Consider the following 12333-nt stretch of genomic DNA (forward strand, 5'->3'; position numbering starts at 1 on the left):
TTAGGACCACCTTAGTCTGGGATGATTTCACCCAGAGATCCTTATCTTACCTACATTTGAAAGATGCTTATCCCAGATAAGGTCACATTCTCAGGCTTCAGGTGGATACATATTTGGAGGTCCCCCCATTCTACTCTTTACAATTAATGTGCTCATCCCACAGATAAACAAAATCTGCTTAAGTAGATCACAGAGGTTACATAGCAAGTGACAGAAAATCAAACCTCAAGGCCAAGTATCTGAAACCAGAGACACTGGTTTTCAGAACCATGCTATCAATTGCTCTGCTATGCTCTACCCTCTTTCTCCTCTATGCTTCACTGTGGGGTAACAGACCACCATATATGGTGATCAACCAAATTCTGCAGTTCACCACAACATGATATAATGAACCCAATGTGAGTATTAAATGAATCTGGATGATACAAGGGGTGGACTGTACCAATGCTGTTAGTGCTGACCAGGTACCTCAGAATCCCTTTAGCCAGTTTGGTTAGTGTGCTCATGCTCCAGGTACTGTAGGCATTTCAGCTAATAGTTCACACCTGCAACATTCTCTGGGAGATTGCCCAAGAGTGGTGGAAGTTGCCGTGCCCAAAAGAATCTGGATGTTAAGCACTTTCTTGCCCACCATGTAATGACTGGCTCGGGCAGGAGTACAAAAGCCCCATCCTCTTATCTCAAGGCAGGATAGCCTTCCTTCGTGGTGCAGTTTACATTCCAAAGCTCCCCTGGGGTTCGGACTGAAGCTAGATTTCACCAGGACCACATTCTTGCATAGCTCCATATCCTTCTCTGTCCTTCCTGCTGCTCTCCCTCCTCTCCTAGTTCTTTTAGGGTGAGTTCCATGAGTAAATCATAGTGTGCACAAATCCCAAATCAAATTGTACTGCTAAAATCTGATGACATTTTCCATATGTCATTTCATTTAGTCCCCACAGTTACCTCCAGAGTTTCTCTAATGATTCAGATATCAGAAAATGGAAGCTCAGAGAAGTTAGGAGAGATTCCCAATGTTGCTCAAGAGGTATGTGATGAGTTGGGGTTCAATGTCAGGCTTTCCACCACCCTCCACTTTCTATTAAACCCTGTTGCCTGCTTACCAAAACCCTAGGATCAAGACCAATATGTCCTTGGGAGTGGGTCTGGTCTAATGAAAGATTTTTGAGCTGTGGAATCAGACACAATTGGGTACTTAAGAAACAATAGGCATTTCTTGAAAATAAAATACACATTTGAAATTTTTTGTTGTTTTTTGGATTTTTTCCTATTTTCTAAGGCGTAAGAAGTGTTTGAGGTAATGCATATAAAGTGCTTAGCACCACACTTGGCATATAAGACACATTCAGCAAAGTGATGTGTTGTTAATGTCATTCCTATCCAGTGCCACAACTGTAGCAGTGCTGGTCACTAGCATCCTGAAGGGGCGTCTTACAGTGGCACTTCAGCCTTTTAAGTCTGCCTGACATTATGATACAGCCACTTTGACACAGTTATGGACAAAGGTGTCAATCTGAACTCAAATATGAGGGTAAAGGGGTTTTCTGTGGGAGACCAAAACACACCTGAGAATGGGAGAGAAGTGGCTAGGGTCAAGGGGTGAATTTCACTATGTGTGACACCCTGGCTGAAATCCTATCCCACAGGGCCAGCAGGTGAACAATTAGAGAAAGTGGCTAAAATTGCTTCCACGTTGTTTTTTTTTCAGTTCCTTCTTCTAAAAATATCTGTGCTGTGATTGTTGGCCTGTGTGTGTGTATATCTGTGTATACATGTGAATGTGTGTGTCTAAACATGTCTCTGTGTAGAAATGTACATGTGTGTCTGTGTGTGGGGGGAGGGTGGGGGGTGCCAAAGTTGGTGTCTTCGTTCAAAACTCATAATAGTTTTGTTAGGTGTCTGCCTCTTTCTTGAATATCTCTTCTTGCTATTCAAACTCCACATTGCAGCAAGAATGTCATTTCTCTGCTTATCCATTCATGTATTCTCATTTTCTAGACACACCTTATTATGAAACTCTGTTTACAATTTATTCATCTCCCTTCTTGTATAAAGAATATATTCTCCTCCTCAAAGATCCAGTTCTTCTATCATCTCCTCTACCCACAGAGTTTTCTTGACTCTTCCATGCAGAGTTAACTCTTTCCTTCCCTAGCATCCTGTAGAGCCCTCTGTAAGAAGCTGCTGTCTTGTGCTGCAGTGATGTGTCTACAAGTCTGTCCTTCCCACAATATACACTGTGGGATCCTTTAAGACAGGAATTGTATTGAGAATGTCTGTTTTAGCAGGTTGGGCAATATGACCTGGAATGGGATAGTTTTTAATTGAAATAAAAATGAGTAAATGTATGAAGACCTTAAAAGATGAAGCATTAAACTTAACATTTTCTTATGCAGAATTCTATATCTAAAACAGGAATGATACCACAATAGCTGATTGTGGTAGATAAATCAATTGGTCTCTCTTTTTTTTTTTTCCCCCTTTCCTTCTGTGCCATTGCAGGCAAAAGTTTGGGGATGAGACTTGCTTTGGGCCAATGGCATTTGAGTGGAAGGGAGAAGGTACCAGTTCCAAGCCTAGAAGTACTCCTGGTCACCTGTTCCTCCTGTCCCTATGTTCTGGACTGCAGTGTGGGAACATACACATTCCCAGTGTGGGAACTACCCCCATTGACCCTAGACCTGCTGTAATAAGAACCACCCAGAAAAGCTCAGTCTAGAACAATAGATGCAACCCAGCCAATCCATTGACCTGAGATGCTAAATGATGGTGGGTTTAAACCACTGAGTTTCGGGGTGATTTGTTACACAGCATTGTGGTGCTAATAGCTGATACTTCAAACTCATTTGTTTTTTATGATGATTAAAACCAATAATTCATGTCAAGTGCTTAGCACAGACCCTAGAACATGAAAAGCACAGATATTAGGTATCACTATTATTAATGTTCCGTATTTACTATTTTTATAAAGCTAAGCTTTTGGAAAAGAAAAGTTGGCAGGAAAAGAAAGCAAGAATCTATCAAAGTCAGTGAGGCTGTCCCAGCTCAATTTGGCAATTTCTTTGATATTTGCTAAAAGCTTTTGGTAGAATATGAAACAGGATGATGTGCCTTGTTTGGAAAGGTCTCAGAGGATTCACGCTTAAGCAGAAAAAAGCAGAGTTGGCGCAGTGGCTCTCTGGCATAGAGGCTTATATAACTGTCCCTGTCATGAAGAAGATGATCCACTGGCTTTCCTATGGTGTTTTCATTTTGTAAAGCACTTTGTTTGACAACCACTCATATTAACCATTCCTTGGAGCCAATCTGTACACACAAAGAGACAGCTAATTCCTAGAAAGTGCCAAAGAACAGAGTTCATAAGGCTGAAGCCATTAGTCTTCTCTTTGTTTGTTGATGGGTCCCATATTTCCATCTTCAGCCCAACCTCGCATCTGATCTCCAGAGTAAGGCATCTAACTGCTGAAGGACATGCCCGCCATGTGCGCCCAGATTTGTGTCACACTCAAGATGTCAAAAATAAAACTCATCAGCTTCTGTCCATATTACTTCTTCCTTCAGTTTTGCACCAAATGTGCTTTCAGCTAAGCCCTTCTCTCAGTGAGTCAACCCATTTTCCTAAAGCAGAACCTTGTGTCATCCATCATCCTTCTCCCACTCTTCTTTTGCCCAGACATCCATGTACGAATGTACTGCTCATTGTTTTTCAAATTGCTCCACCTCACTCCATCATCACTGCTATCACTCCTTCTTTCCTGGTTTATAGTAAAAACCTCTCCATATGCCTCCCTGCTGCCTCAGCCTCTCTTCTATCACTTCTCTGTTCTTTAGGCTGATCTCTCTCATCTGGATGTAGGTGAGCACGCACGTGTGCATGTACACCTGTGTGTGTCTTCCTATATACGCCTTATGCCCCCTATTGGACTGTACTTTTCTTATCTTACAGAGTCATGCTTAGAATGTTGTTCATTCTCAAGATATGTTTGGGTACCTAATTAGATTAATTAATTAATTCAGACTAGATTGATTTTTAACTAAACTCTGAATAAATGTCTATATCTCCACTCCCATCTATTAAAGCAGAACAATTTCAAGGAGGAAAGACAAGTGAATCAATAACAGATATCAGCCTGCCAGGGATCAGCTGAATCCCAGTTCAGAGTAAAACCTTTTACAAAAAGAACTGCTAAGAAGAGTTTTGCTAGGATTAGTGGGGCTGAAAGGGACAAAATACGGCAAAAGAGGAGTAGAACCAAACATACCAGATAAATGGAGATTACCAAGTGCTGCTTTTCTGTTTTTATCTCCTTCGTGTGATTCATTTTCTGAGGCTGGGAGATAGGGACAGGGGCCAGCAGAGATTTGAATGCTGGAATCTGTTTACAAAGTCCAAATCTTATTCTACCACTTGCTAGCTACATTTTTCAGCTTCTTTAAAATTTAATTATATCAGGGGTAATACAAGGATGATTATAACTGTACTTGTCTTTAGGGCTGCTGTGAGAAATGAAATAAAACACAGTCTCATATAGCTCTCGATGCCACTGTTTGGAGGGTGTCAATACCCTTTGGACAGTGAAGAAATCCATCCAGAACAGTTTGGCAATTCATCCAAGTTGGTAGTAAAATTAGGTTGAGATTCCAGTCCTTTCTGAGTCTAAAATCTGAGTACTTTCTCCTTTTCTGATATTTCTTCTTTGGAGGGATGGGATGGGGTGGACAGGGAAGTCTTCTAGGAACTTCCATATTATCACTCAAGATCTTCCTTTTCCCTGAACACCTTTCTCCATGCCTTTTACCTGTTTTGTTGAACTAAATGTTTTCCCTTCTTGAATAACCAGCAGAAATATTGCTTCCATGATTAAATTAAATGAATTAGCAGTGCTCCCACCTGGGTTCCAACTCAGACCCTGATTCCTAGCATTGCTTTTCCGGTATATGGTATGCCAATAACTGTTTGTCAGAAGTCAAAACACCACTCATCCCAAAGAATTACTACAAGGGCTAATATTCTGAGGACAAAATAATCTTTTTCATATATTCTGCCGTGCAACTTTTTTCACACAGGATGGTAGTGATTATAGTGATGGTGCACACCAAGGGAAAGACCTGGATGCCCTTGGCAAAAACTGAATCTGCTCTGAGTTTTGAGGGAGAAGACAAAGATGCTCCCCGACCTGTGAGTGGGCTGATTACTCTAAAGAAGAGAATAGTGGAGCCATAAATATCCCTCAGGTGTCCAGCACATTTTTTTTTCCAAAGAAAGAGGACATTTTGTTTATGGTGTGGCTTTGGGAGGATTAGCTTGGGCAGGCAGAGCACAAAAAACATCCTCTTAAGCTACATCCCCTCCAAGGCCCCCCATTCCCCACTTCCTGACAGCACCGGCTGCGACCTCACTCTTATCACCTGTCTGATCTTTCACCCTGGGACAGAAACAAAGGTGATGAAACTGAGAGCTCAGCACAGAGGTCTGGCTTTTCACCTCCCAGGTGTGAGGAAGAAAGGGCTGGGGTGGGGGAAGGGATCACAGGAATGGGCCTCACACTACAGGTCGCTCCAGGGAAGACAACCTGCAACCCCTATGAGGAGTCACAGACGCTGCCCCACATGGCGGGTTTATGGGTCAGCGAGGAGAAGGGACACTTTAATGAATGCAGCTGGCTGTCATTTTAGCTCTTGGTGGAAGAAGAAAAGCTGCAGACAAAATAAGCTGTCGGGACTAACCACTAGGTGGATCAGTAATGCCTGAACTTGACGGAGAAGCCAGCACTCAGGGTCAAAGGATAAACTGATTGGTGGGACCTTTTTGATGCCTGAATTTTAGTGAAGCTATTAGTGCCAATTAGAATGACACCAGAGAAGAGGCTGGAAAGCTGGGGCCCCCGCAGCACGTCAGGAGAAGGGGTTTGACGGCTGAGACGCAAAGAAAGATGGGTGATTAGGAAGCATAATTTAGTCAATTACTTGCGATTTGGCAGAAGTTGGTTTTTAGGACTGTTTTTGTAACCTGAAAATGGGGGCCTTGGAAGCCTTTGAAATGAGGGTGAGGCATGTAGAGTGAAATAATTTCAACTCAGGGCAGACTTTAAGAACATAAGAACTGCCAAGCTAGATTGGGATCACCATGGGCCCAGGCCACCATTTTGTCTGTGACAGGAGCACTCAGGGAGCTGTGTATGGGCAGGACAGAGCTGGAAAGCAGAAGAGCTGAGGGACTACCTGAAGATTCTGTCAGTGATCTGGCAGGGATTGTCATCTGGATGTACCCTGAAGCCATCTGATACTATGAGCATGTTTGCCTTTCCAGTCTTTTAGAGTAAAATGGTGTGTTGACCTCAGCCCTCACTAGCTGTGTAAACTCTGCCAAGGTGCTCCAATGCTTGGAGTTTCAGTGAAACGTTCATCTCATGAAGGGATCTCAAAAGGCTTGGGTTGGTCACATCTGGTTATCTACTGGAATATTAGACCGGTTTAACTATTCATCCACATCGGATTGGCTCAGACTCAGCACCATTGACCTTTTGGGTTGGACAACTTTTTGTTGTGGGAGCGGTCCTGTGAATTGTAGGATATTTAGCAGCATTATTGATCTTAACCTCAGTAGACGCCGGTGCCATCACCGGCATTCTCACTTATGCACGACCAGAAATATTTTCAGACATTGATAAATGGCTCCTATGGGGATAAAATACCCCCTGTTAGGAATCATTGATTTGTGTTTTTATGAGGAATTGGCAAACTTTTTTTCTAAGGGCCAAATAGTAATTGTTTTGAGTTTGAGACCCTTATGGCCTCTGTTGCTGTTACTCAACTTTTATTGTTGTGCAAAAGCAGGTATAAACAATATGTAAACCAATAAGCATGACTGTGATCTGATAAAACTGTATTTACAAAAATAGACAGTGGTCTGGATGTGGCCCATGAACTGGAATGTGCTGGCTGCAGATTTATACCACTGTGAATTAATACGGCATCATATGATATAATATGAAGCTGGGTATTAAGTGGAAAAGAACACTTCTATTCAGAAATAGGATGATTATCATTGATAGCACCACCCAGAGATGTCTGCTGTCATCCTCTCAGCACATGTACAGGTGTATACCTGTGCATACAAATTCTTTACCAAGGACAGAAATTTGAAATCTTACTACATATGTAAAATTTTCTTTTTTTTATTATTTTTTATTAATGATAGTCACAGAGAGAGAGAGAGAGAGAGGCAGAGACACAGGCAGAGGGAGAAGCAGGCTCCATGCACCGGGAGCCCGACGTGGGATTCGATCCCAGGTCTCCAGGATCGCGCCCTGGGCCAAAGGCAGGCGCCAAACCGCTGCGCCACCCAGGGATCCCCATATGTAAAATTTTCAATGCTAATGTTTTTTTTTTTTTAATTTTTTATTTAAATTCAATTTAGTTAACATGCAGTGTATTATTATTTTCAGGGATAGAATTTAGTGTTTCATCAGTTGCATATAACACACAGTGCTCATTGCATCATGTGTCCTCTTTAATGCCCATCATCCAGTTACCCCATCCCCCAACTACCTCCCCTGCTAATGTTTTTCATATGGCATTATATATAACATAGTTTTTGGTATTATATATTCTTTAAAAACACTACTATTAGTAGTTGTATACTCATGCATTTTATTGACTCATCAAGATATATTCCTTATTCTCTGTAAGTGAATATTTCTATTTTTCCTCTCTTTTTTCCTGTAATGTGAATAACGGTGCAATAAATAGCTTTTTTTTTTTTTGAGAGAGAGAGAGAGAGATTTATTTATTTATTCATGAGAGACACAGAGAGAGGCAGAGACATAGGCAGAGGAAGAAGCAGGCTCCTCGCAGGGAGCCCAATGCGGGATTCAATCCTGAATTGCAGGATCACACTCTGAGCCAAAGGCAGACGTTCAACCACTGAGCTATTGAGGCGTCCCACAATAGATAGCTTTACACATATGTCTCTGTTAATACCTATAGGATGGATTTCTAGCAGTAGATTAGCTCATTTAAAGAGTAAGCATATTTTTAAAGGCTTTTGATCATTTGTACAAATTGGCCTCCAGGAATTTTCTGCTGGTCTTTATTCCTATCATAGAATTATGTATCTTGAATCGAACTGCATGCTAATCCACTTTACTCTGCCACCAGAGCCGCTGGCATGACGTCTGCCTCATGGTCTGCCTCATGATTCCTAGTTAGCTGCCTGCATGTGTAGTCAAACACAGAATTCGTGACATTGTAACAAATTTGCAGTGTAACTCCAAATCTTTGGAATGACTCTGGTGTGCAGCCTATGGGAGTGCGCTGGTCACACAAAGAATGACCCCACAAGTTTGGGACAAGTGGTAAAGGCAACACTCTGAGCACCCAACTTGTTTAAGTCGACAGTCAGAGGTTGAGTGGGTGTAAAAAAATGACATAGGACTCACATAGTGGAGCTATTGACATGAAAGGAAGACCAGGAGGGGTCCCGTTTCCCTGCACAATTCTAGGGTTTGTGTCCTTCAAATGCGCGGAATATTACCATTAGGAAAATATCATTTATGTGGATCATTGGATTTCCTGTTTTTAATCCCTGCAAGCATTCTGGCAATCTTCAGAGCTAGCAGAAACCACAATCGTGCTGTACAGAAACCCCAGCTTGCACAGGCCACCCAACCCTGAGGGGAAATTTCTTATAACCAGTTCTTTCTCACCCCTCCTCCAGGCCCAGGTGAGACAGCTATCCAGACTGCAGATCTGGGCTCTGCCGAAGGAACGAGAAACCGAAATCCCTCACGACTTGTGTTTTAACCTCCAGGGCTGAGTCTAACCTGAGATGGGATGTCTGAGCCACACACGTTTTTTTCCAGAGGAAAAACTAGAGGGAACTAGTGCTTTGCTTCTGAACGCGTATTTTCTGTGGCTCTTTGGGAGTGGGGCCTGGTTTCATTTCGTCAGGATGGATTGACTGTGTTGACCTGGCCATCAGAATCCTCTAGACTCCCAACCTCAGCAAGTCATATGCGGATGTGTTTGAAAAACCTAAGATTGCAAAAATGTAACAGATTAACCTGATATTTTCAACACTATAGCCCTAACCTCCTGCTTTTTAAATGTTTCAGGTACAGATCCTTTGGCCATGGAATAAGCATCCTCTTCATAGATCTTTACCACTATTAGCTCTCAAGGACACTGATCACTGGACAAGCACAGAGAATAGGTCTGAAAGGGCTGTGACTGTTTTCCAGGTGAAAGTGGATAAATATAACCATGACACTGGGAAGGGGACACACATTCCCACGCCTGGCTCTCTGCTATATAGCTTCATGTTGTTGGCAGTGTCTTACCGGCACTTGTTGCTTGTCACAACCTGTCACTGGGGAGATGACATGTGATTAAAGACCTTACTTCTTTCACACACTTATGTAGATGCCATCTTCCCCATGAGGCACCTCTGGCTGCTCCAGCTTGAATTGCAACCTATAACCCACACCTGGACCCAACCTGGCATTGTTCACTGTTCGCTTTCTTGTGTTTATCACCATAGCTTGGACCTCATTGCCTAAAACAGTTGACACATCTTTGAAGGCACCACCCAGTGGCTAAGCTTCCTTTTTGGCTAATTTAGGAGCTCTGACCACAGCCACTACGTATAGTGTTTAGTGAGTGCTTCATATATATTCTGGGATTTATCAGATAGTCACCACTTTGGTATCTAGAGGGGAGAATAATGATTAATAACTGAAGTTTCTAGGTTTTTGCTAAGCAGATACGCTCTTAACTGGGGAAGGGATCACATACTCTAATCTGCCATATACACTGGGCACTCAGTACAGTACCTGTCAACCATAGGTGTATTTTCATGGTGCTCCTGTAAGGTTGGTTTTATTGCTATTTCTATCTCACCAACTGGTGAGATTCTCAAGAGTGGGAATGGAGGGGCACCTGGGTGACCAGCCAGTTAAGTGTCTGCCTTTGGCTCAGGTCATGATCCTGGGATTCTGGGATCAAGCCCCATGTCAAGCTTCCTGCTCAGTGAGGAGCCTGCTTCTCTCTCTCCCTGGCCCCTCTCCCTGCTTGTGCACCCAGAAACTCTCTCTGTCTAAAATAAGTTTAAAAATCTTTAAAAAGAATGGGAATGGAAACTGAGGCTGAGAGTCAATTTAGATGCCAAAATTAGCAAGTAACCACCCTAAAATATGGATGTGGAGCTCTTTGAGTACCAAACTCAAGACCTTTTTGCTTGTGAGGTTTTTCAACACATCTGGAGAAACGTGAGACAGAAGTTACTCTGCTTTTGTGATAAAGTCCCAGAGGCATAAAATTCCCCTGAGACATTACAATTATCTTTAGAGGTAAGGACACTTTTTTGTTTATTACTTTTTTTTTTTTTTTTGAGAAAGAGAGGATGATCGGGGAGGGGCAAAGGAAGAGAGAGAGCTTGATCTCATAGCATTGAGGTCATGACCTGAGCTGAAATCAAGAGTCGGGTGCTTAATTGATTGAACCACCCAGGTGCTCCATGTTTCTTACAATTTTTATTGAATGAGGACAGAATAAAAACATGAAATTTTTATGGGAATTTCCTCATAAACCTCTAAAACTTAAGACACATGAATTAATTTTCAAACTCACAAGGTAGGTAGTAAATTATTTTGAGAGGAGATTGAATTATTCTTATAATAAGAACATGGCAACATGGAAAATGTCAGAGAGTTGACTTAGGAAAAGCATAAGGACTCCCATATATTTCTTAAGTTAGAGGGGGAGGATATTTATTAAAGCAAAGTGGAGCAGGGGCAAATCTGTGAAGTTTTAGGGTCTCCTGCCATTGGTGAATGACTTTAAGGTAACAACAGGTTTTATGCTACATTTAGTGAGGTTAATTATTGATCCTCAGAAAACATTATTGTATCTCCAGAAATATTTTTTCCCCTGGATATATAGCTCAAGAATTGTGTACATCATTCGGTTCAACACTTATTTTACACTAACTTTATAAAACACATAGGATGAGAGCTGGCTATTTATTAAAACATTATTTATTATCTACTCCCGTGTAGGCATCTGCATAGAAAATGCAGAGATAAGTGTTCCCTTTGCCATGATTCCAGCACATCTTGTCTTTTCTATATTAATAGCAATATTTATGAAAAGTGAATTTGTCTTCTCACCTAATTTGAAATGAAAGTTTGAGAACAACTCCAAATAGAATCTTCGAGTCCTACAAATCTGAGGAACACTTAACAATTTGTCTACTATCAATGACAGTAGGGCTATGCCCTGAACATTCAGGGATTGCTAACTAGTAAGGATGGTCTGGTGAGGAAGATGGGTCCATTTACTGGAATAAAATCAAAACATGTAGAGATAAACGACTATCCACTATCCATGTTCCCATAGCTGATCACCGGTAAAAGTGAGATGCACTCTCTGATCTCTAACCCAACAGCGGTGAGCTTTCTGATTCATCCACCTACCAAGAAAATGGCTTTAATTTGCTTTCCCACCAAAGGGTTTATCCAACCATCTTTCTGTGTGAATCGTAACTGCCACTTGCTTAAGTGTGCTCCTGAAACTTGACACATGATCACTTCACTTTTCAAGGGATCTCATGACCTGAAGTTTGGGGCTTATAGTTGTAGACACAAATCGGAGCTTTAGCCTGTTAGCCATATGATGACAAAATACCTTACACTGGGTCACTTAAACAACAGAAGCCTTTTGTCCCACAATTCTGGAGGCTGGAAGTCTGAGGTCAAGGTATTGGCAGGGTTAGTTTCTTTGGAGGCCTTTTTGACCAGCAGATAGCTATCTTTTCCCTGTGTCCTAACATGGACTTCCCTCTGTGTATCTGCTCCAATGTCCTCTTCTCATAAGGACTCCAGCCATATTGGATTAGGGTCTGCCCTAATAAGCTCACTTTAACTTTACCTCTGTAAAGACCCCATATCCAAACACAATCACATTCTGAGGTACTGGGGGTTAGGACTTTAATTCGTGAAGTTTTTTTTTGATAGTGGGAGGGACACAATTCTGCTCATAACGCTGGATGTATAGAGGCAGTAAGATCAGTGACCTGGAGGCAAAATGGCGCTTCTAGAATAATAGACACTTTTATTCAAGTTCTACCTGAATAAAATTCCACACCACTTGCTGGGGAATTTACAAGCTTGATTTCACATTACTGTCATAACAGCATAACACATTATGTCTTATGGGTCCTGTTTTCTAGGTCGGATGGCTATGAGAGGTTAAGTAGTTTCCCAAAGGTCACAGAGTCAGTAAGTGGCATGGGCTGAACGACCTTCATTTTGACCTCCAAAGCTCTCGAGCTTG

The sequence above is a fragment of the Canis lupus genome, chromosome 2 (genome assembly GCF_048164855.1).
Source record: "Canis lupus baileyi chromosome 2, mCanLup2.hap1, whole genome shotgun sequence".
NCBI lineage: Eukaryota > Metazoa > Chordata > Mammalia > Carnivora > Canidae > Canis > Canis lupus.